This window comes from Heloderma suspectum, chromosome 2 (genome assembly GCF_057233095.1).
Source record: "Heloderma suspectum isolate Gila_16-S chromosome 2, 16-S_ref, whole genome shotgun sequence".
In the NCBI taxonomy this organism is placed as follows: domain Eukaryota; kingdom Metazoa; phylum Chordata; class Lepidosauria; order Squamata; family Helodermatidae; genus Heloderma; species Heloderma suspectum.
In genome coordinates, this window is record NC_139459.1 from 69,988,006 (window position 1) to 70,009,612 (window position 21,607).

Sequence of the window (21,607 nt, forward strand, 5' to 3'; positions counted from 1 at the left end):
TCAAAAGTACTCAAACGTGTGTCCAACTGAGTTCAATGGAGTTTACTCCCAGGTAAGTGGGTATAGGACAAAAGGCCATGAACTGCAAAATACTAATTTAGAAATAAAATACTAGTAAAACCAATAGAACATACTTCCAAATAAGGATGCTTAGGATGGACTTAAGACCCATGCAGCCTGATTCCATGTATGTTTATTCAGAAGTAAGCCCTCCTCCCAAGTAAGTGTGTGTAGGATTGCCAGAGAAAGAGAGAGAGTATCTGCATGAGTGCATACCAGCAAAAGCCACAAAGCTGCAGTGAGCCCCAACATGTGCAGCAGAACCATAGCTTGGTGCATAGTGAGAAATAGCATCACATCCCATAGGGCCTGCCCCAACCTGCCATTCCACTAGCCACCACCTGATGGTCAGCTACTTGGCAAAGACAGCTTCTGAGTCTCTAGTTCACCTTGATGGCAGCAGCTGTGACCACAGACATCCCCAGCAGTTATTCAACGGATGCTTACTCCCTTGCAGTGAAGGGTGGTGGCTCCGATTTCGGCATGGCTGTGAATCCATTCTTGGTTTCAGTCAGAACCATCCAGACCTCTAAAGGAGCTATACATTATCCCCAAAATAGGTTCAGCACCTTGGATAGCTTTCTGGCTAGTTCTGACTGAAACCCAGAATAGATGTATAGCCCCACTGAAATTGGAGTCAAACTGCTCCCTTGTTTGCTCTGGGGCAAGAGTTGACGACTTGTGGCCCTCCTGATGTTTTAGCTCATGATTGCCATCAGTCCTAGCCACCATAGATGATGGTGAGGAGGGCTGATGGGAGTTGTAGGCCAAAACATCTGGAGGGCCACAAGTTACCCAACCCTGCTCCAGAGCATGGATATGAGGGTGGCTTCCTGCTGCTGACACAAGGAATCCCTGAGAAAGAGATTAGGGAGAGAAAGGGAGGAGGATGTGCACATGCGCACTTAACTGCAGTACAAAGTTCAAGTACTTTAGTTTACTGGTGCTGAAGCCATATTCAAGCAATAACAAAGAACTGGTAGAACCTGGGACTTCCTTGAGACAATAATTCTCCTAGAAGAAGACCTAAATGTCAAGGCAATCCTGGGGAAAGGGGCAATTGGGGGGTAGGTAGACGTCCTTTTTATGCCATGCTCCAAGTTATTCCAGATGACGGAGTAGCACAGGACCACTCATGATCTCACTGTGCAATGGCTGTTGTAACTACACAGGAGGCATCTGTAGCAACTGACCACATGGCTACCCAACCTTACAGTTTACATTCCAGGCCTTAGCAAGGGCACAATAAGGTCAGCTTCACCACACAGCCAGTTCTTACAGATGACAGGTTCCCCTGAGAGGATACAGCCACCATGCATTGAGATTATATGCAGGCACCTTGCTGTTATCTGGAACAAAAAACATTAAAGTAAAAAATAAAATCGAGTTGTTATTGTTGAAGTGCTAAACATTTGCTGCAGCAATTCTAATTTGTAAGCTAAACTGTTTAGTGAACATTATTGAAAATTGTACTACTATGTCTTTCTTTACATGCATAAAAGAAAAAAGATTAGAATAAGTGCACAACAGCCAGTCCTTTTTATTATCATTATTTGAAGATTTCCGGCTTCAGACACTAATAAAACATCTTTTCCTTGCTTCAATTACTAATGAAAAAGAAAATGTCTTCATTCCTATCAAACACTAATATGCAGCATTACCATTCTTGATCCTCTGCTTCTTGCTTGCTAAATGTGTTCTGAATAATAATTTCCTCGCTTAATAGTTACTGGAAATGACATGCGCACATATGCACACACTCAACACGTATACTAAATAACTCAGCAATCCCAACTTTCTATGCTGAACTAAATAAAACTGCTTCTCTGGTAAAGTTTCTCATAAACAAACATGTTATTTATTTCCTCAGCAGTTGTAATCTCAGGAGGACAATGGTAGGACAATCCTTTCCACCATAGATAAACATACATATTTTTAGGACTTAATCTCTACTGAGGCTGTCATCCAATGCTCCCACGTGGGAAGAAGCCCCATTGAACTTAATAGGACCTATGTCTGAGAAGACACGTATACTTTGTGCTTGTCGCACAAGTTGGCTCCCTCTTCCACCTACCTGGATAGCACCAGCTAAGGTGGCCAGGTGCAAAAGAGGGCAGGCCTCCTGCACTTTCAATAGCTGGGTAGAAGAACTGTGATTTCATTCCATCCCCATTTTCCTGTTCTATTTAACAAGCAGGAAAATGTTTGTTCTGGCCAAGGCTCTTAATACCAGTACAATATATTAGCATGCCAAAAGGCTTCGGGAATCTGTGTATCCAAATGAAGAATTAAATCACATTTAGAATGAATGAGGCATGCTAGAACAATTTTTGAAACTTTTCACATTTTAAAATCCCTATTCTAACTAGGCCATCAGGGAGGGGGGAACAACACTTTGGGAAGTATCCCACAGCATCATCCTGCGAACTCAAAGAGAGCTAGTGGAGCTCCACCAGATCTTTCCATTGCACAACTGCTTGCACAAGCATAAATTTAACTGGATTATCTTCTTGCACATAGCTTGGAACCTAGTTTCTGCTAACACAATATTATTTGTGCAAGCAGAATGACAGAGTTGAATATTGCCCGTACAGTTTCATACAAGTAGACACATACTTGCTCAAGACTAATTCCCAATGTGGTCTTGTAGATCTCTAAGCACATATGTACTCTACAGACTTATACCTGTTTAACTTTGGGGAAGCCAGTTTAACTGTCAGGGCTTCTCCAAAGCTTCCTTGGACTTCAGTTTGGTGCATGTGCTGAGAATTTTCTGCTGGAAAGCCCTAGCTACCCTCATAGAACAAATATTTGTGGGTAGGACATTACTGGCCAAACAGCAGGTGGAAGCTATGCTGCAAAATTTCCTGTGGGATTGTAGCCATATTTATCAATATCTGTGCTGAAAGCAGATCTTACTCCTGGTGCAAAACAAGGAACTTTGCATGCACGCGCGCACACACACACTTCTATCCCACTCAGGCTGACCCAAATGCTGGGGGCTCTGTTCAGACATGTCTTCCAGTATGTTAGCATGCTGATTTTAATGGTATGTCCGACCTTCATCTGTTTCAGGTTGGCCAGAAGACCAAATAGCGGAGAAAGTGTGTGCTGAGTGGCTGACCGAAGATGTGCCGGGTCAGCGACAGTCATTAAAAACAGCACACTAAAATGCTGCCAGATCCAGACTCAAACCAGGGATTATAAAAGTAGCTGGAGGCAAAGCAAGGTTTTCGGTCCATTATTGCTCAGTAAATTGGAATGTTGTTTTGACAGTAGGCAAATAAGCCACTACATCTGTGCTAATGTGACCCACCCTGCTAAGCTCAACATCTAATGAGTGATTTACACCTAAAGTGAGTGAGAATAAATAAAAACAAAACTAAAATGTCATTCCTCTACATTCATCCAAAGTAAATGAAAAAAGCAATCCAGAATACTGTACGCCTACATTCTCATTGCGCCTTTCAATAAAGTCACAGCCCTAGGACAGACTTTGATCTCTCTTCAGGTGAACAACACTCACCTTTGATTATTTCACAGAAGGTTAAGGCAGCTACATTCCAGTCCATTATACTAGCAACATTATACAAGGGAGGGAAGGGCAAGGTGGTGGCGGTGGGGTGCTTTATATCGCATCGAGTAGCACTACATTTCTGTAGTGCAAAAAATGTGCTAGGTGCTGCACAAAAGATAAAACTTATACATTCCTTCCCCAGCGGGTTTATAATCTGCACTAGATGAAAGCAGAGACATATTCATATTACTGCTGTGCCAAATATTTCAATTCTCCCATTTCCAGGAATTCCATGTGTGGGGTGATACAAACTGAAAACTCTTGTGAAAGAGGCTGAGAATTTCAAATGATTTTCTCCTTGGGGAAAGGGGAAAGGGTTCCATTCACCTTTTAAAGTGTAGTCAGAGGCTGAGGGATTTTCTTTCTTTAAAATAAAAAAAAACCCTTTAAAAACACACCATGCACTTGCCACAGCACAGTACTCTTTACAGAAAGGACAAGTCCCACTGTGCTCAGTGAGACTGACTCCCAGGGAAGTGTGCATAAGTGCAGTCTGAATGGTCTACAGCAGGGGTGTAGAACTAGTTTTTTAGAGGGGGCAGATGACCCCCCACACAGCCATCCATGGGCCATATGATGTCACCTGATGTCATTTGTTCCGTGGCCCAAGCATGGTTGGATCTTCCACCTGGCACTTGGGTCAGGGAGCAGGCTTGGCTGTGCACACGCTTTCCTGGTTAGGAAAGTCCGTGAAGCCGAGCCAGCATAGCCCCCAGCACTCCTCTGATGGAGGAGCCATGGGGACTAAGTTGGTTCTGCCGCATCTTTGCCCACCCCGCCTCTTTCCCACAAAGAGGGAAGGAGGCAGGGCGTGAGAAGGAGAAATGGCTGAGTCCCCTTTGCTTCTCCCGTGGAGGAGCAAAGGGGATGCAATAGCTTCACCCAACCTACCACCTTCCCCTAATGCAGGAAAGATGCAGGGTGGGCTTAGCAGAAGGGGACTCTCCCAGTGTGGGGAGAGTGGCTGCTTTCCCTGGTGTGGGCAAGTCCCAATGTCTGCTGCTCCTCATCCCCCCGCTGCTATCTCTGACCTGAGATTGGAGATAACAGCGGGGGTTTCCCCTGCTGGCACATGCCAGCAGGGGAATCTCCAGTTATCTCTGATCTCAGGTTGGAGACAGCAGTGGGGGGATGCCTTCTGAGGGGATGCCTAAGCCCCACCCCCTGAGAGAGCCACAAGGGGGTGTGAGGTGGATTGGGGTGCCCCACAAGCTAGAGACTCTCCAGCCCTGGTCTACAGTTTGTTAGAATGTATTTGTTGAGGACCCCTAGGATGATGGTCCTGGGGGATCTCAACTTCCATGCCAAGGCCGCTGTATCCCGGGCGGCTCAGGACTTCATGGCCACCATGACACCCATGGGGCTGTCCCAACAAGGATACACGCTGGATCTGGTTTTCTCAGCTGGCAGGAGGATGGTGATCTGAGAGCGAAGGAATTAACATCTGTCCCTTTGTCATGGTCAGATCACTTCCTGTTGAGGTTTTAGACTCTTGGCAGCCTTCCCCCTCTGCAAGGGTGGGGGACCTATTAAAATGGTCTGCCCCCGGAGGCTCAAGGATTCCAATGGATTCCAGAGGGCTCTGGGGGATTTTCCCACTGGTATGGCTGGTGCTCCTGTCGAAGCCCAGGTTGCTCTTTGGAATGCAGAGATGACTCGGGCGGTTGACACAATTGCGCCCAAGCACCCTCTCCCTCTAAGCAGAGCCTGTCCAGGTCCTTGGTACACACCTGAGCTGAGGGCAATGAAGCAAGAGAGGAGGTGGCTAGAACGCAGGTGGAGAAAAACTCGTGCTGAGTCTGACCGAACACAGGTAAGAGCTAATTATCGAGCCTGCTCTGTGGTGATGAGGGTGGCAAAGAGACAGTTCTTTTCCACCAGCATTGCATCTTCTCAGTGTCGTCCAGTGGAGCTTTTCCAAGTGGTTCATGGCTTGTTACATTCTGGGCCAGGGAGAGAGAGACTGTGGAACCCTCAGTTGCATGCTGTGACATGTTTTCATGGCACTTTGAAGAAAAAGTCACTCAGATTTGCCATGAATTGGACACCACGATTAATGCAGTTCCATTGGTAGAGGCGTCACAGCACCGTCTGGTCCAGTTCTATTGGATGAGTTTCAGTTATTGAGGCCTGAGGATGTGGACAAGGTGCTTGGCCAAGTCCGATCGACCACTTGTGTGCTTGACCCTTGAGAGGGTCATTCCTCCTTGAGAGAGGGAGTGGTGCCGGCTGCTTTAAAAGAGGCGGTAATCAGACCACTCCTGAAAAAGCCTAACCTGGACCCGGAGGATGTTAACAGTTATAGACCAGTGGCCAACATCCCCTTCCTGGGCAAGGTGCTTGAGCAGGTGGTTGTAGGACAGCTCCAGGCACTCTTGAATGAAACGGATTATCTAGATCCATTTCAATCGGGCTTCAGGTCTGGTTTTGGAATGGAAACTGCCTTGGTCACCCTGTGGGATGACCTCTGCCAGGAGAGGAACAGGGGGAGTGCGACCCTGTTGATTCTCCTGGACCTCTCAGCGGTGTTTGATACCATCGACCATGGTATCCTTCTGGATAGGTTGTCCAGGTTGGGAGTTGGAGGCACTGCACTGCAGTGGTTCCGCTCCTACTTGGATGGCTGATTCCAGAAGGTGGTGCTGGGGGATTATTGCTCTGTGCCATGGCAATTGTGCCATGGGGTTCCACAGGGCTGTTTTATCCCCCATGCTGTTTAACATCTACATGAAACTGCTGGAGGAGGTTATCCAGAGGTGTGGGCTGAGGTGCCATCAATAGGTGGATGACACCCAGCTCTACCTCTCTTTCTCATCAAACCCAGGTGAGGCAGTGGCTGTTCTGAATAAACTGAGACTCAATCCAGACAAGACAGAGGTACTGTTAGTGGGTGGTTTGTCGGCCCAGCTAGGTGATATTCAACCTGTTCTGGAGGGGGTTGCACTCCCCCTAAAGGATAACATTTGTAGTTTGGGGGTGCTCTTGGACCCAGAACTGTCACTTGAGGCACAGGTGAACTCAGTGGCATGGCGCACTTTTTATCAGCTTAGGCTGGTATACCAACTACGCCCTTATCTGGACAGAGATAGCCTAGCTACAGTTATCCATGCTCTGATAACTTCTCATCTGTATTACTGCAATGCATTACACATGGGGCTGCCTTTGAGAATGGTCCGGAAACTTCATCTGGTCCAAAACAGGGAAGCAAGATTGTTAACAGGGACTGGCCAGTGAGCTCATATTACATCAGTATTTTTCCAGCTGCACTGGCTGCCAGTCCATTTCCAGGCCCGATTCAAAGTGCTGGTATTAACATTCAAAGCCCTTAATAGCTTGGGGCCAGGTTATCCGAAGGATCACCTCCTCCCATATGTGCCTGCCCATACATTAAGATCATCCTCAGCGGCCCTTCTCCGTGAGCCCCTGCCAAAGGAAGTCAGGCAGGTGGCTACTAGGAGGAGGGCTTTTTCTGCTGTGGCACCCTGGCTGTGGAATGAGCTCCCTAGTAAGGTTCGCTTGGCACCTCCACTGCATTCTTTCTGGCACCAGGTGAAGACCTTTTTATTTTCCCAGGCATTTTAGCTCTTTAGACCTTTAGCTTTGCTGTTTTAAATCTGTATTTTAAATCCCTGCACTGCTGCTAGGTTTTACACTGGTTTTATTCTGGTTGTATTGTTTACTGTGGTTTTAACGTTTTATACATTTTGTATTGTTTTATTGTGTGCTCATTGGTTTCATTTTTGTGAACCGCCCAGAGAGCTTCGGCTATTGGGTGGTATAGAAATGAAATAAATAAATAAGTGCCTTTTTTAAAACTTCTGCTTATGCTTGTGCCAGTCCCACTGTTGTGCACTTTAGCTTAGAAGGTGTAGGCCTGTTTCACAATCTGCAAGTGCAAGCAATTGTTATTGGCAAAAATGAAAGATCTCTGAAAACTGGAACTAGAGATCCCTAAGTAGTATTAACTGATTAAAATGCTACAGCAACTAAAATAAAATCAGACTGCATAGGTAAAAATGAGTTAGCTCTCTCACATTTTCCCACTGACACAATGTTATTGTATATTTATAAAAATGATGTCTTGTCAGCCATCATGGCAGCTTTCAAATAGGTATATATTAATGCATCGCTTTCCATTTTTCCAATGTGAGACGAAAAGACACACTGACAGCATGATAAAGATAGCCCAAAGCAGTGAGCAGCTGAGATTATAAAATCAAGTCACAAAGCTTACATAACATTTTTAAAATATTTTGATTCAGGAGTTCTGATGTTTAATTTTGAGCACCGTAGGCACACAGTGGGTGTTTAGAAATAGCATCCCACATTCATTCACTCATATGAACCACAGTTACAACCTAGAAACAGCAGCATTTTTCTCAGCCTGAATACAGTTATGATGTACCACTCATTCTTGGTGTCATATAAACTTATTTTTGTACACATTTTTGTGTTTTCCCCACTGAAAATTCTAGGAGATTTTAGACAAAGGTCCTCAGATTCCATAAATATGTTTTTCTTAAACTGAAATGAACAGTGAAACTATAACTGAGCAAAATTATTTGAGTGTGTTGAAAACTAAGAGCTAATATACCATGATTTCAGTTTCAAGCAAACTGAATAGAAATGTATACAAGAACACCAATAAGCAATTGAATCCAGGTCTCCAATCTAGAGGCAGCAGTTCATTTAGAGCTTTGGGGCTGGATCCAGATTTAAACTGGATCAGCTGTGCTGGCGGAAGTGGATTCCCGCCACCCATTCCTTCCCACAGCAGCCCCTCCAGCCCCATGAAAATGCTATACAGAGAGTCAAGACATAAGGAGAGCCCTGCTGGATCAGACCAAGGATCCATCTAGTCCAGCATTCTGTTCATACAGTGGCCAACCAGCTGCCTGTGGGAAACCCACAAGCAGGACATGAGCACAATAGCACCCTTCCACCTATGTTCCCCAGCAACTGTTGTACATAGGCTCACTGCCTCTGGTTCTGGAGGTAGCACATAGCAATCAGGGCCCCATCTACACCCAGCTTTTACCCTGGGGCACGTGCGAGTTGAGGTCCCTCCGCACAGACGATGCACTCGCCAGTTTGCAGCCTTTCGTGGTTTCCTCCCGGAAACTGTGGATGTACAAGGGGGCATTTTGCTGCAATTTGGGGGGGGGGGGTTGTTGTGGGTTTCCCTGCAGTTGTGAGCCGTCTGTCCCTTCCCCAAACTGACTTCGCATTTTGTGGTGGGCATGTTGTAGGCATGCGTAGGCACTGCATTGCTCTGTGACACCCCTTTACTCCCCCTATCCCTTCGCAGCTGCGCAGTTACAGAAACACAGAGCGGCGTTTTCAGTTATTTAATCACACTTTTGCACATTTTTGCAGCTTTGTATCTTCACAGTGGTTGCTTGTGGACTCAGTGCCCAAGGGACAGGGGAGGACCATCTTCACTCTGGCCATCATTTCAAAGTGATGGGTGGGCATGTACTGCTCACGTTTGTGAGTGCCAACCATTGCGAGAGTCTCAGGCTGGGGAACAGACAAACAGATGGCATGGAAATGAAGGAGCACAGAACAACCAATTTTTAACTAACAAGGGAGGGAAAGACACAACAGAGCCCCTAAAATACAAAACAGCCAACAAAGTGTTGCACCCCCACGCTCATGGGACTGAGCAGCTGCGCATTTAAGTATAATGGCCAAAAAAAGGGCACTGCAAGTCTGTTAGGGAAGCCCGCAGTAAATCGCAAGTGTATCACAGGGGATATTAGTTAGAAGCTGCATTGCTGCGCAGTTGCGACGAGGTGGGGAGAAAGTGGTGCCATGTAGATGGGGCCCAAGACTAGTAGCCACTGATAGCCTTATCCTCCATGAATCTGCTGGATGGGCTGAGCTGTGGTTTGAGATGGGATGGGGGATCCCTAAAAATCTGACAGAGGGATCTTCCACAAGCTGAGCCTTTCCTCTAATGGAAGGCAGATCCTGGATCCAACCTTTGATATCCATTTTTGACATTAAATGGTAGCTTTGAAATTCTGGAGTGTATGGATTTTACTTGCTAATATAGTGCTGGGGAAGATTGTTCAAATATTTATAAATAACAAGAACAACACGTTAAAAACAGCAGCATAAAACTTTGGGCCAGGCCATGATCATTTACTTCACAAGAGTAGAACATCTAGTATCTACAAACCTGTGTCATGTCAAATGCTCAGCCTTATACTGGATATTTCTCAGGTTTTGGATTTCCTTTATATCTGATTCAATCATAGTTGAGCACCTCTACCGTACTGCTAATGGTACTACAGCCTTCCAGCAGTTTTCATTCTATAGTGATGAATTTAATAAAGAACAAATTGCTCTCTTTTAATTCAAATGATCAAGCATTAAAAGTAGGCCTCGTTTATGCTGTAGGTTAATCTGCATTCATTTAAGTCTTTCTGAAGGATATATATGTGCATTTAATTCTTTTTGTTTTCCAAGGAATGGCCTTTGTTGATATGTATGTGTTCTTCCATTGTAATAGCACAGGTAAAATGTATAAAGGGTATATTATGTGAAATGGAGTATGCCACATAGACACCATAGTAAACAGAAGATAAAACATTCACTTAGGACCAGTTATAACACAGAGAAAAATCCCAAGCATTTGGGGAACACAGGTTACCAGGGAAAGCTGGTACACCAACAAAAATCCTTTATCTGGCATGTTTAGTTTTAGTATGCCAGTGATAACCAATGGTCATGCTGGCAGCTGCATACACCATGGCAACTGTATCATCATGAATAAGAGTTATTTATTTATATTAATTTCTATTTTTAAAAATGTCTAGACTACCCTTCCTCTTGACAATGATCAGGGCAGTGTACAATAATCAAAAGAATATATCAACTCACATCATCCTTCATATAACATAAAACTGAGAGGCAACAAAACCATAAAACTGCAGAAAGGGGGGGATTAAAATTCCTGGGCAAATAGAAATGTGTTAACCTGGCATCAAAAAGAGTGTAATGACTGCTCCAGTCAAACTTCCTTACAGAGGCTATTCCAAAGTTGGGGGTGCTACCACAGAAAAGGCTCTCTCCTTTTTACAAACACAGTGCACTTCATCAGTGGATGGTACTCAGTGAAGGGCCTCCTTTAAAGATCTTTTTACTTACTTGTTTCTTTGTTTGTTTGTTTTATTACATTTATATCCTGCCTTTTTTCCTCCTAAGGAACCCAAGGCAGTGTACACAACCCTCCTCCTCTCCATTTTATCCTCACAACAACAACCCTGTGAAGTAGGTTGGGCTGAAAGTCTGTGACTGGCCCAAAGTCACCCAGTGAGCTTCCATGGCCAAGAGGGGATCTCCCTGACTCCCATTCCAACAGTCTAGCCACTACATGACAGTAGCTCTTTTTGACAGTACTGGCTACACAACAGCATATGGTGTCTAAAATAGCCCTGAGTAGTTGTGCTGAATTATTACCTGGAGCAAGAGATAATAAGAACACATAAGATAGGATTCCATCCTCATCTTCTATCATCCAACAAACATTTACTTCACCTGACAGATGTTTCAGACAAAGAAGCTGAGCAAATTTTCCCCTGTGATCTTGGTCTATTAATTCAACTCTAAATTATTTCCACTGAAGGGATAAACCAATTAAATTCATTGTATTGTTATTGTTACCTTTTTGTTATCCTACACTTCCTCCAAGGATCTCAGGGAAGTTCTTCTACCCATTCTATCCTTACAACAACTCTGTGAAGTAGATTAATCTGAATGTGACTGGGCCAGTGAACATCATGGCTCAGTGGGGATTTGAATCTTGGTCTCCCTCATAGAGGGGCTGCGGTGGCTTAGTGGTTAAGACGCTGAACTGCAGACCGGAAGGTCGGCAGGACAGCAGTTCGAGACCCGAGTGCTGCGTGACGGAGTGAGCTCCTGTCTTCAGTCCCAGCTTCTGCTAACCTAGCAGTTCGAAAGCAAGAAATTGCAAGTAGATAAATAGGTACCGCTTCGGCGGGAAAGGTAACAGCGTTCCGTGCACCTGAGTGTTCAGTCATGCCGGCCACATGACCACGGAAGTGTCTTCGGACAGCGCTGGCTCTTCAGCTTAGAAATGGAGATGAGCACCACACCCTAGAGTCAGACACGACTGGTTGGGGACACCTTTACCTTTTTTTTACCTCCTTCATTCTAGTCCAACACTAATATCACACTGGCTCTTTTTCAGCTCCAACTCTGGCTTTGAGTGTTTGTGCTGGGGCTGTGAATCACATCTTTTGCTTGCTGTCCTCGCTAGTCATGAGCGAAAAGGACTAGAAGTACTCTTCCCTACATCAGCAGAATGGCATTGTTACTCTTTGACATACAACAACATAAAAGGATAATAAAATGAAGAATTATAGAATGAGCATATCTGAACCTTGGATCGTACTTCTGTTAAATCTTGGATGAAAAACCCTGGGGAAAAAAAGCTTAAGGCATTGCTATAAATTCTTGGACACAACATCAAACACACATTTTCTGACAGAAATTATAATGATGGTTCATGGCGACAGAGGTTGAGGAGTCAAAGAAAATAATGAGAGTGAAATTAATGGTCTTTACAACTAATGAAATATATATTATGATAATATTGTGCTGAATTTAAAGCAAAAATTCTTGGAAAGGTGTATCGATGGCTTAAAAAAAAAGCTAACGTACAAGGAGATCGCCTTTGCATTACATACAGGCTGTACTTTTACAATTCTTACCATTTCTTGCTACGTATTGGTGTGTACCATAACCTACCATTTGACATATTTACAGAAAAAGGGTATCTCTACTTATTCATAAGGAAAATCTCTCCCATTGGGCTTCTATAACTGTGCTGCATATAGGAAATCCATTTCTATATTCACAGCAGAAGGCTCCATGGAAATCCCAGGGAGAAACTCTCCTGCTGTGGTTTCACATTGTGCCTTTCAGGAATCAGTGTGAACGCTAAGCAAATAAGCTGACTCTGAAAGCTTTCATTCTCCAACTAGAACCTGCACAGAACTGAGCAGAAACGAACAGTTATTTCACACTACAGCTTAGGTAGTCAACAGTGTTCAGTGATGTAGTGGCACATTTAAGAACATAAGAACGTAAGAAGAGCCCTGCTGGATCAGACCAAGGGTCCATCCATTCCAGCATTCTGTTCAAACAGTGGCCAATCAGCTGTCGACCAGGAACCCACAAGCAGGACATGAGCCCAACAGCTCTCTCTCTCCCATGTTCCCCAGCAACTGGTGTACATAGGCTCACAGTTTCTGGTACTGCAGGTAGCACATAGCCATCAACACTAGTAGCCATTGATAGCCTTTTCCTCCAGGAATTTGTCTAACCTCCTTTTAAAGCCATCCAAATTGGTGTCCATTACTACATGTTCTGGTAGCGAATTCCATAGTTTAACTATGTGCTGTGTGAAGCAGTACTTCCTTTTATCTGTCCTGAATCTCCCACCAATCAGCTTCATAGGATGACCCTGGGTTCTAGTATTTTGAGAGAGGGAGAAAAATTTCTCCCTATCCACATTCTCCACACCATGCATAATTGTGTACACATCTATCATGTCCCCCCTTACCCTCCTTTTTTCTAAGCTAAACAATCCTAGCTCTTGTAACATTCTCTCATAGGGGAGATGTTCCAGCCCCTTGATTGTTTTAATTACCTTTTTTGGTCCTTTTTCCAGCTCAACAATATGTTTTTTTAGGTGTGGTGACCAGAACTGGACACAGTATTCCAAGTGTGGCTGCACCATAGATTTGTTTGGGGGCACTATGATATTGGCAGTTTTATTCTCAGATGATTCCTTTTCTAATTACGCCTAACATGGAGTTTGCCTTTTTTACAGCAGCTGCACACTGGGTTGACATTTTCATCGAGCTGTCCACCACAACCCCAAGATCTCTTTCTTGATCGGTCACCGCTAGCTCAGATCCCATCAGGTTAAACTTGAAGTTGGGATTTTTTGCCCCAACGTGCATCACTTTACACTTGTTTACATTGAACCACATTTGCCATTTAGATGCCCATTCTCCAAGTTTGGAGAGATCCTTTTGGAGCTCTTCACAATCCCTTTTTGTTTTAACCACACTAAATAATTTGGTGTCATCGGCAAATCTGGCCCCTTCGCTGCTCGCTCCTAATTCCAGATCATTTACGCACAGGTTGAAACGCATTGGTCCTAATACAGATCCCTGTGGGACCCTGCTATTTGAAGTGCAGGTGTTGATCATGACAGTCCCCATAGCCATACCACCCAGGAGAGTCCAAACATGGAGGCAGATTTGCTGATCTGTATTACCAAACCAGTTCCAGCAGTTTTATCTCCACCAGGTGCGGGTCTTTTTTATAGCTCATGGGTCTTACATGAAAGATCAAGTATGGGAACAATATAGAATCGCCCGCCCCTCAAGCCACTGTGCAGCTAAACTCAAGGGAAATAGGGAATTTGGAAGGGGGGCAGATGATCTCAGTGTCCCTGCTAATAAAAAAAATGTGCCAGAGCTGCGTTCCTGTGAGCCCAGGCTCCATTACACCAGTAAAAGTGTATCTTACTTTTGGATATTTATAAAGCACAATGAACCTAGTTTTTACTTAGGTGCACTTCAGCATAATAGTAACCCCCATTTTATTTATTGTTTAAAAGAGACCTGTCTGTTCAGCAGCGGGCATTGCCACAGTGAAAAGTGAAGGCAAAGCCATACAGACAATCATCCCTGTGCACACCTGATCATGTATCTCTGCCTTTAGTGAATATAATACAATTCCTCAACATAGGGGGAAAAGTTTGCTATGTGCATGCAAATCTGTGTCCGTCTTACAGTATAGATAGATATATAAATATAGATATTATTTACACTACAAACTTAGATCAGTTGCATTCTTGTTTAAATGTCATGGCTTCCCCAAAGAATCCTGGGAATTGTAGTTTGATGAGGGTAGTGAGCTCCCTAGTTCTGCTGCACAGAACTACAATTGAGAGGGGGAAATGAATGCATGACTGTTAAACTATTTTGAGTCATAGTAGATACAATCCGAGTTAAAACACTATCTTGTTCTTACACACACACACACACACACACACACACACAGTATCTGTACATTACCATAACAGATTGTCTTTAAATGAATGAATCATGACATGATCCCAACTACTTAGCTACATCTGTTATGTAGTAAATTGCCATGCATGCCACATGCATAATAAAGAGGAAGAAGAGGGTATTTGATTCTAATGCAGGCCTCATTATGTGATGGTACACGAGGAGTCAGGACAGATGGATCAGCTGCAATACTATAAAATTTAGAAATAAAACTTGTTTATATTTCCTAGGAAATGAATGCAATCAATCACTTGTTCTGAGGAAATGTTTGGCTCCCTAGTAGGTTAAAAAGAAATGTTTCCATAGTACCAAAAATTAGGGTGCTTGCTTACAGGTGATATTTCCTATTTAGTTGTCTTCAAATTCCTTTTTAAGTGGCTTGCATTTAAAAAGTAAGCAGATTCTTTTGAATAGCTTCTATAGCTTTAGGGTATTTGAAAGTGTTTAGGCATTGTCTGCTTCAGAGGTGCTGCTTCCTGTTCTAATATTATTCAGTCAATTACAATAATTAGCACAGATGGAAAGTAAAAAGGAATGAAAATGCTGAAGCACGAGGAAGTGGATGTAATATAACATAGCATGAATCTGAGCCTGAATATAAATTTCTATTTAAAAAAACACACAGGAAAAAACAGTTAGACACACATACTAAAACTGATTTATTTATTTATTTATTATTAATTAATTGATAATATTTATACACCACTTAGTATAATAAAATGTCTAAATGGTTTACATATAAAATATTAAAAGCCACTATTTGAAATATACTATTAATAAATAATTGCAACTATAAGAAGAGAACTAAATAATTTTTATTAATACAAAAAAACCCAGCAAGGAACGTAGTGGGGATTAGGAACACAACACTTCTGAAACTACAAATAAAACTATTTTAAAGCCAACAGCATTATTTCAGGAAATTCCACAATGGTGCTGTATAGGCCACCATTCATTTCAAGGGATATCACAGGACCCCACTGAGAAGGTACTGAGGTTGTACTTCAAACACTTTGCTTGGGGGATCAAGCCCCTAGTTTATTGGGAGGGGGTGTTAGCCCGAAAGGAGCTTCAAGAAGAGGTGTAAGTTCTTCCCCAATCTGGTGACCTCCATAGGTCTTGGATTACAACTCCCATCATCCCTGATCAATATCCCTGACTATGTTGGCTGGTGCTGATGGTGTTACAGTTGAAAACATCTGGAGGGCATCAGGTTCAGGAAGGCTGCCTTAGAAACTGCCTTTTCCAACTCAGAGTCTAGCCCTAGGGATGGGAGAACCAGGGATGCCCGAGCTCAATGAAATTCTCCAAACTTTACTTCAAATCTCAGTGTCGCTCGCTCCTGTTCTCATTTGCGACCTGTTCATTTGAATGGGGAAAGTGCTCATTTTTCAAAAGTTGTGCATTTTTTAACGTGCACATTTTGTGAATGAAAGTTTGGGAATTGGTGGACCCCTTCAGAGAATGTGTGCTCCCACCCATTCACATTTGCATTTGGAGTTGTGGACGGGGCATTTTCAAATGATTTGCAAACGGAACTCATGCATCCCCATCTAGCCCTGGACAGCTCTGTTCTCCCAGAGCACAATCCATCAGAAAGTTCCTATTAGATTAAAACCAACAAGTTGAAAAAATGAAAGGAGTATATTGGCAACTTAGAGAATTGTAATTCTTGTAAGGATGATCCTGCCCCCTCCCCCTGCACCACAGGAGAATGGAAAGGCATCCATGTGTGCAGCCACTGGAAAGGCCAGGCAAAGGGTTAGACACTGCCTGGCCATCTTATGAACATAGCTGTTGGACTATTACTTAAAGCTGGTTGTCACCCCCCTGTCACAGTTCCCAGAGGGGAGCACTAAGAAAAGGCTACTTCCCTTCTGTGGACAAGTCAAGGTAGGGAACAAAGAGAAAAGTAAGAAAGGGATATTAAGAAGGAAGCTTGCTTATACTGAGTGATACCATGAGTCCATTTAGCTAAGCTTTGTCTATACTGACTGGCAATGGCTCTCCAGCGTGTCAGGCAGGATTCTTTCCCAGTCCTACCTGGAGATGGCAGAGACTGAACATGGGACATTTTGCATAGAAAGCAGGTGGCCTACCATTGAACTATAGCACTTCCCTAAAGATTAGCACCATGAGGTAGCACTTGAAGGGTGAAAGCAGTTCAGGATTACTTGGCTTGGGGGTGAAGAGGACTAAACTCCCCTTGGGGACTGGTCAGTTCACCTACCAAAGTCTAATCAACTGAGGGAGTGGTGACAACAGCCATGGTTTTCTTGGCACATTTTCAAAGGTGTGGTTGGTTAGAAGCTAGGAGCAATTTCTTCTGGGCTTGAAACCTGGGTGGGATCAACCAGGGTCTTGTCCCAAGTGCTGTCAGTAGCTGCACTGGAAGTTAAACATTTAACTAGTACAAAAATTTCTCTCATTACACATCATTTAAATAAGTAATAAAGCAGTGTGGTCATTGCTTAATCCAAAATCATATATCTCATCTCCTTAGTCTTGAGTCCATCTGTATGCATATCCAAGAGTGACTCCCCATTATTAGTATGATCTTCTAAAAACAATATAATTTGTTCTTCCTTCAAGGCAAAAAGTTTGTGGCAAAATTTCTTTCACTCCACAGGTAATTGAGGAAAATACTCTTATTGTGACATGTAACAGTTCCTTTGTAGTATGCCTACACTCTGGAGTTAGTTGACACAAAACAAACTCCAAGTTTAGCTTCAGGTGACTTAATCAGAGCCAGGAGCACAGTTAGGAAGACAATTCATATATACATTCAGTGGCACTTGGACAAGATACCCTAAATGGGCCCCTTACCTCAGTGAGTGTATCTTCTTACAGCCATTGTTACCAGCTGCTATGGCTCCTCATCTTCTTTCTCATTATCTCAACCACTTGCTTGTTTGACAGGCAAAGAGCCAGAGAGCAAGTAGGCTGTGGCATCTACTGGTCCTCCTTCTCACCACCACCTTTGTCCGAGCCAGAGTGAGAGGCAAGTGAACAAGCATGTTGCAATGGTGAAGATGAGGAATAAGTCCAGGGAGCTCTTTTGAGTGGGTCCCTACTGGGGTGTAGCCTCTTGACAGGTGTCCCACCATGCCTATCTTTGATGCCAGCCCTGGTTATACACAGAACTGGATCAAATAACATGGTGGCCTTATGTTGAATCATACTCTAGTGCTAAGTTCATAACCCTAAAGGGGTTAACCAGCCTTCCCCAACCTGGTGCCCTCCAGATGTGTTAGACTATAACTCCCATAATTCCCCAGTCAGCTGGAAATGGGGACATTAATAGAAAGGAAAATGAATGAACACACCTAATTGCTACACTACTTACTTTAAAGAGTACAGACTAAAGAGCAAAAAGACTAAAGAGTGTGATGGCCGGGGAACCTTCCTGAATTATCATTGTTTTAGGCAAGAGAGGCTCCCAGGAGTCGGATCTTTGACTCACAGTCAAATGAGGAAGATACTTCATGGCAGCTTTGGAGACACCATAGTATCTGAAGGGAGAAGTTAAATGATCAGAAGCATTTACTTGTACATTCCCCAGTGTTTGGCTTCTGATGGTGACAAGAATATCAAGCTTGTATCAGCAGGGCAGGAAAGGACAGGAAAGGGAGAAACATCCTACTTTTTCAGTTCAGAAAAGTATTAAAATCATGTGAATATAATATCTTATAAAATGGTTCCTGGTCTTATGCTTTGGGGCAAGTTCTGAAAGTTTCAAGAAAATATGACAGTTCTACTGAAGGCCAGAATCCATGACGAACCCGCAGATAGACATCATTTCCAAATGTTGCAGGCACCTTTTCAACTTCTCTTAAGTTCCACATTTCCTGTTTCCTGTTCTTTGGGTCTTACAACTCCCCTTCCCTGACAATGCCCTGTTCTTCCATGTACTTCCTTCTCCGATATAGCCTTTTCTATTGAAGAATTTTGAATTCTTCAAATGCATGAATATTACAATGGAAATAAAATGTGTCTCTGCAAGAAGACACATCTCTGAAAGACCCACTCAGAAGGCTACCATGCTGTTAAGTATTTCTTCCTGTAAGTGTTCTGCACAAGTGATCACTGCACTTTACATTTTTTTGAGAAAAAGGGCATCCAGAAATTTGGGTGTTGTATGGAACACAAACTTGGGCAGTGACAGGGAGTCAAAATAACTGAAGGGTAGGTCAATATAAATGTTTTAGGATCTGTCTTTGATCTCCCAAGTAGTATTCCTGCTGCTCCTGGCTTTTTTTTTTAATACACCCTTCTTTCATTGGAAATGAAACTAATTAAAATGAAAGGACATGCTTTGCCCTTTATGTTTGGAAAACACAATAGTCACAGATTTCCTTGCATTAGTTAAGCTATCGTGAGTGATAAGACAGAATGTATTGTACTGTTTTACAACAAGTGAATCATTCTTATATCTTTAAAAAGACAGTTTAATGGAAAATCATTATTTTTACATGTTAACTACCTATCTCAACACTTTCAGGTGCATTTAAGCAAACATTTAAAATTTCTTCACACGTCTCCATAAATGACTTTTATGTTCAAGCCGTTCTTTTCTCTTTTTTTCTTAAAAAAAAAAGAGAGGAACATTTATGTGTGTAAAAGTGAAGATTATTTTTTATCAGCTTAGGCTGGTATACCAACTACGCCCTTATCTGGACAGAGATAGCCTACCTACAGTTATCCATGCTCTGATAACTTCTCGTCTGGATTACTGCAATGCGTTATACGTGGGGCTGCCTTTGAAAACGGTCCGGAAACTTCAGCTGGTCCAAAATAGGGCAGCAAGATTGTTAACAGGGACTGGCCTGCGAGCTCATATTATGCCAGTACTTTTCCAGCTGCACTGGCTGCCAGTCCATTTCCGGGCCCGATTCAAAGTGCTGGTGTTAACATTCAAAGCCCTTAACGGCTTGGGGCCAGGTTACCTGAAGGATCGCCTCCTCCCATATGTGCCTGCCCGGACCTTAAGATCATCCTCAGCGGCCCTTCTCCGTGAGCCCCTGCCAAAGGAAGTGAGGCGGGTGGCTACTAGGAGGAGGGCTTTTTCTGTTGTGGCACCCCGGCTCTGGAATGAGCTCCCTAGTGAGGTTCGCCTGGCGCCTACATTGTACTCCATTCGGCGCCAGGTGAAGACCTTTTTATTTTCCCAGGCATTTTAGCTTTCTAAATTTTTATCTTTGCTGTTTTAAATCTGTATTTTAAACTCCTGTACTGCTGCTAGGTTTTATTGTGGTTGTATTGTTATATTGTGGTTTTAATGTTCTATATATTTTAAATTGTTTTATTGTGTGTTGTTTGGTTTTAGTTTTTGTGAACCGCCCAGAGAGCTTCGGCTATTGGGCGGTATAGAAATAAATAAATAAATAAATAAGTAAGTAAGTAAATAAATAAATAAATAAAATTATTATGTCTCTGCTGTGAGTTTACTCATGTATGGGAAGAAAAGGCAGGGCAACAGAACATAAAACAATAGTGTGCGCATGCACACACATACTTACAGCTTGCATTGTGCAAGGATAGCTATGTCTCTAGTTGCCACCAGAAGCTCTACTGACAACTGAGCATTCATCAAATGTCCCATTTTCTTCTGCATATTCATGAACGTGGATGCAGATCAGTTTGTTCCAATGATGGGTGAAGCTGAGAAGAAAGCAGCAGGAAACCATAGGTCCACCTTCTCAATGGGTAGCTCTTCATTCATACACACCTGAACAGATTTCTTCATTAACTTTTCATATGGTTTCTTTAGAAAAGAAGGAAGGGAAGAGGAAGACCATGGGAAAGGAAATGTATGGCAAAAGGAGCACATGATAAGTTACCTGAAAGGATTTCAGCACCTAATTGTGCCCAAGACAGTTTGCTGCACACCAGTGTGTTTCTGGTACTTGGGTACTGGTTGGGAAAATTTGTTGTATTGTTTTATCTAATTGTTTGTTTCCATTTTGACTTTCCATTGTAAGCCACCCTTGGAACGTATTTCGAAGGGCAGGGTAAAAATACCTATAATAAACAAATAGAACAAGTTACATGGAAGAAAAAATGTGGTCTTACTAAAACATGTGTGAGGAAAGACTCCCTCACTTCCACTTCCTATATCAAAATCTAGAGTGAAAAGTCTTTGGGTACAGGGGCCTTCTTTGCTTTTGAAACTTTGGAAAGCACCAAATACATTTATGGTGCTGTTGCATCACAGGCAGTTTGGAATCTACTGGTAGATCTCTGGGTGACTTCACTTGTAGTAGATCAGCAAGGATTTCCGAATTCCACAATTTAACAATATTAAACAATAGCAACAACAAATAACTGGGTGGGGGACCATCCACCCCTGCCTTAAACAAGAACAAACAAGAACATTAAAAAGAGGAACACATTAAAACATTAAAACTACACAATGTAAACAGCTAAATTAAAAAGCTGTGTCTTCATATCCTTTCCAAAAGCAAAGAGAATAGGAGGCCATTGTAGCTCTTGAGAGGGGGCTTTCCACAGTCTGGGAGTGAGGGGAGAAAGCCCTGTCACACATGCCTGACAAACAGCCTGCATGGTAACTGTGCCTTCAAAAGGCCCTCACCTGAATACATGGGCAGGTTCATGATGAGACAGGTGGTTCCTTAGACAGCCAGGTTCTAAGTCACTTTGGGCTTTAAAGGTAAAAGCCAACACCTTGAACTGAGCACTTGACAACCAGTGCAGGTCTTTCAAGACTGGTATGATATGGTTCCAGTACTGTGTACTGGTTCGCAGCCTAGTAATTGTGCAAACACACTTCTCAGCACCGCTGCTACCTGAAGAACCAGGGACAGCACAGGGTCAAGGAGCGCTCCCAAAC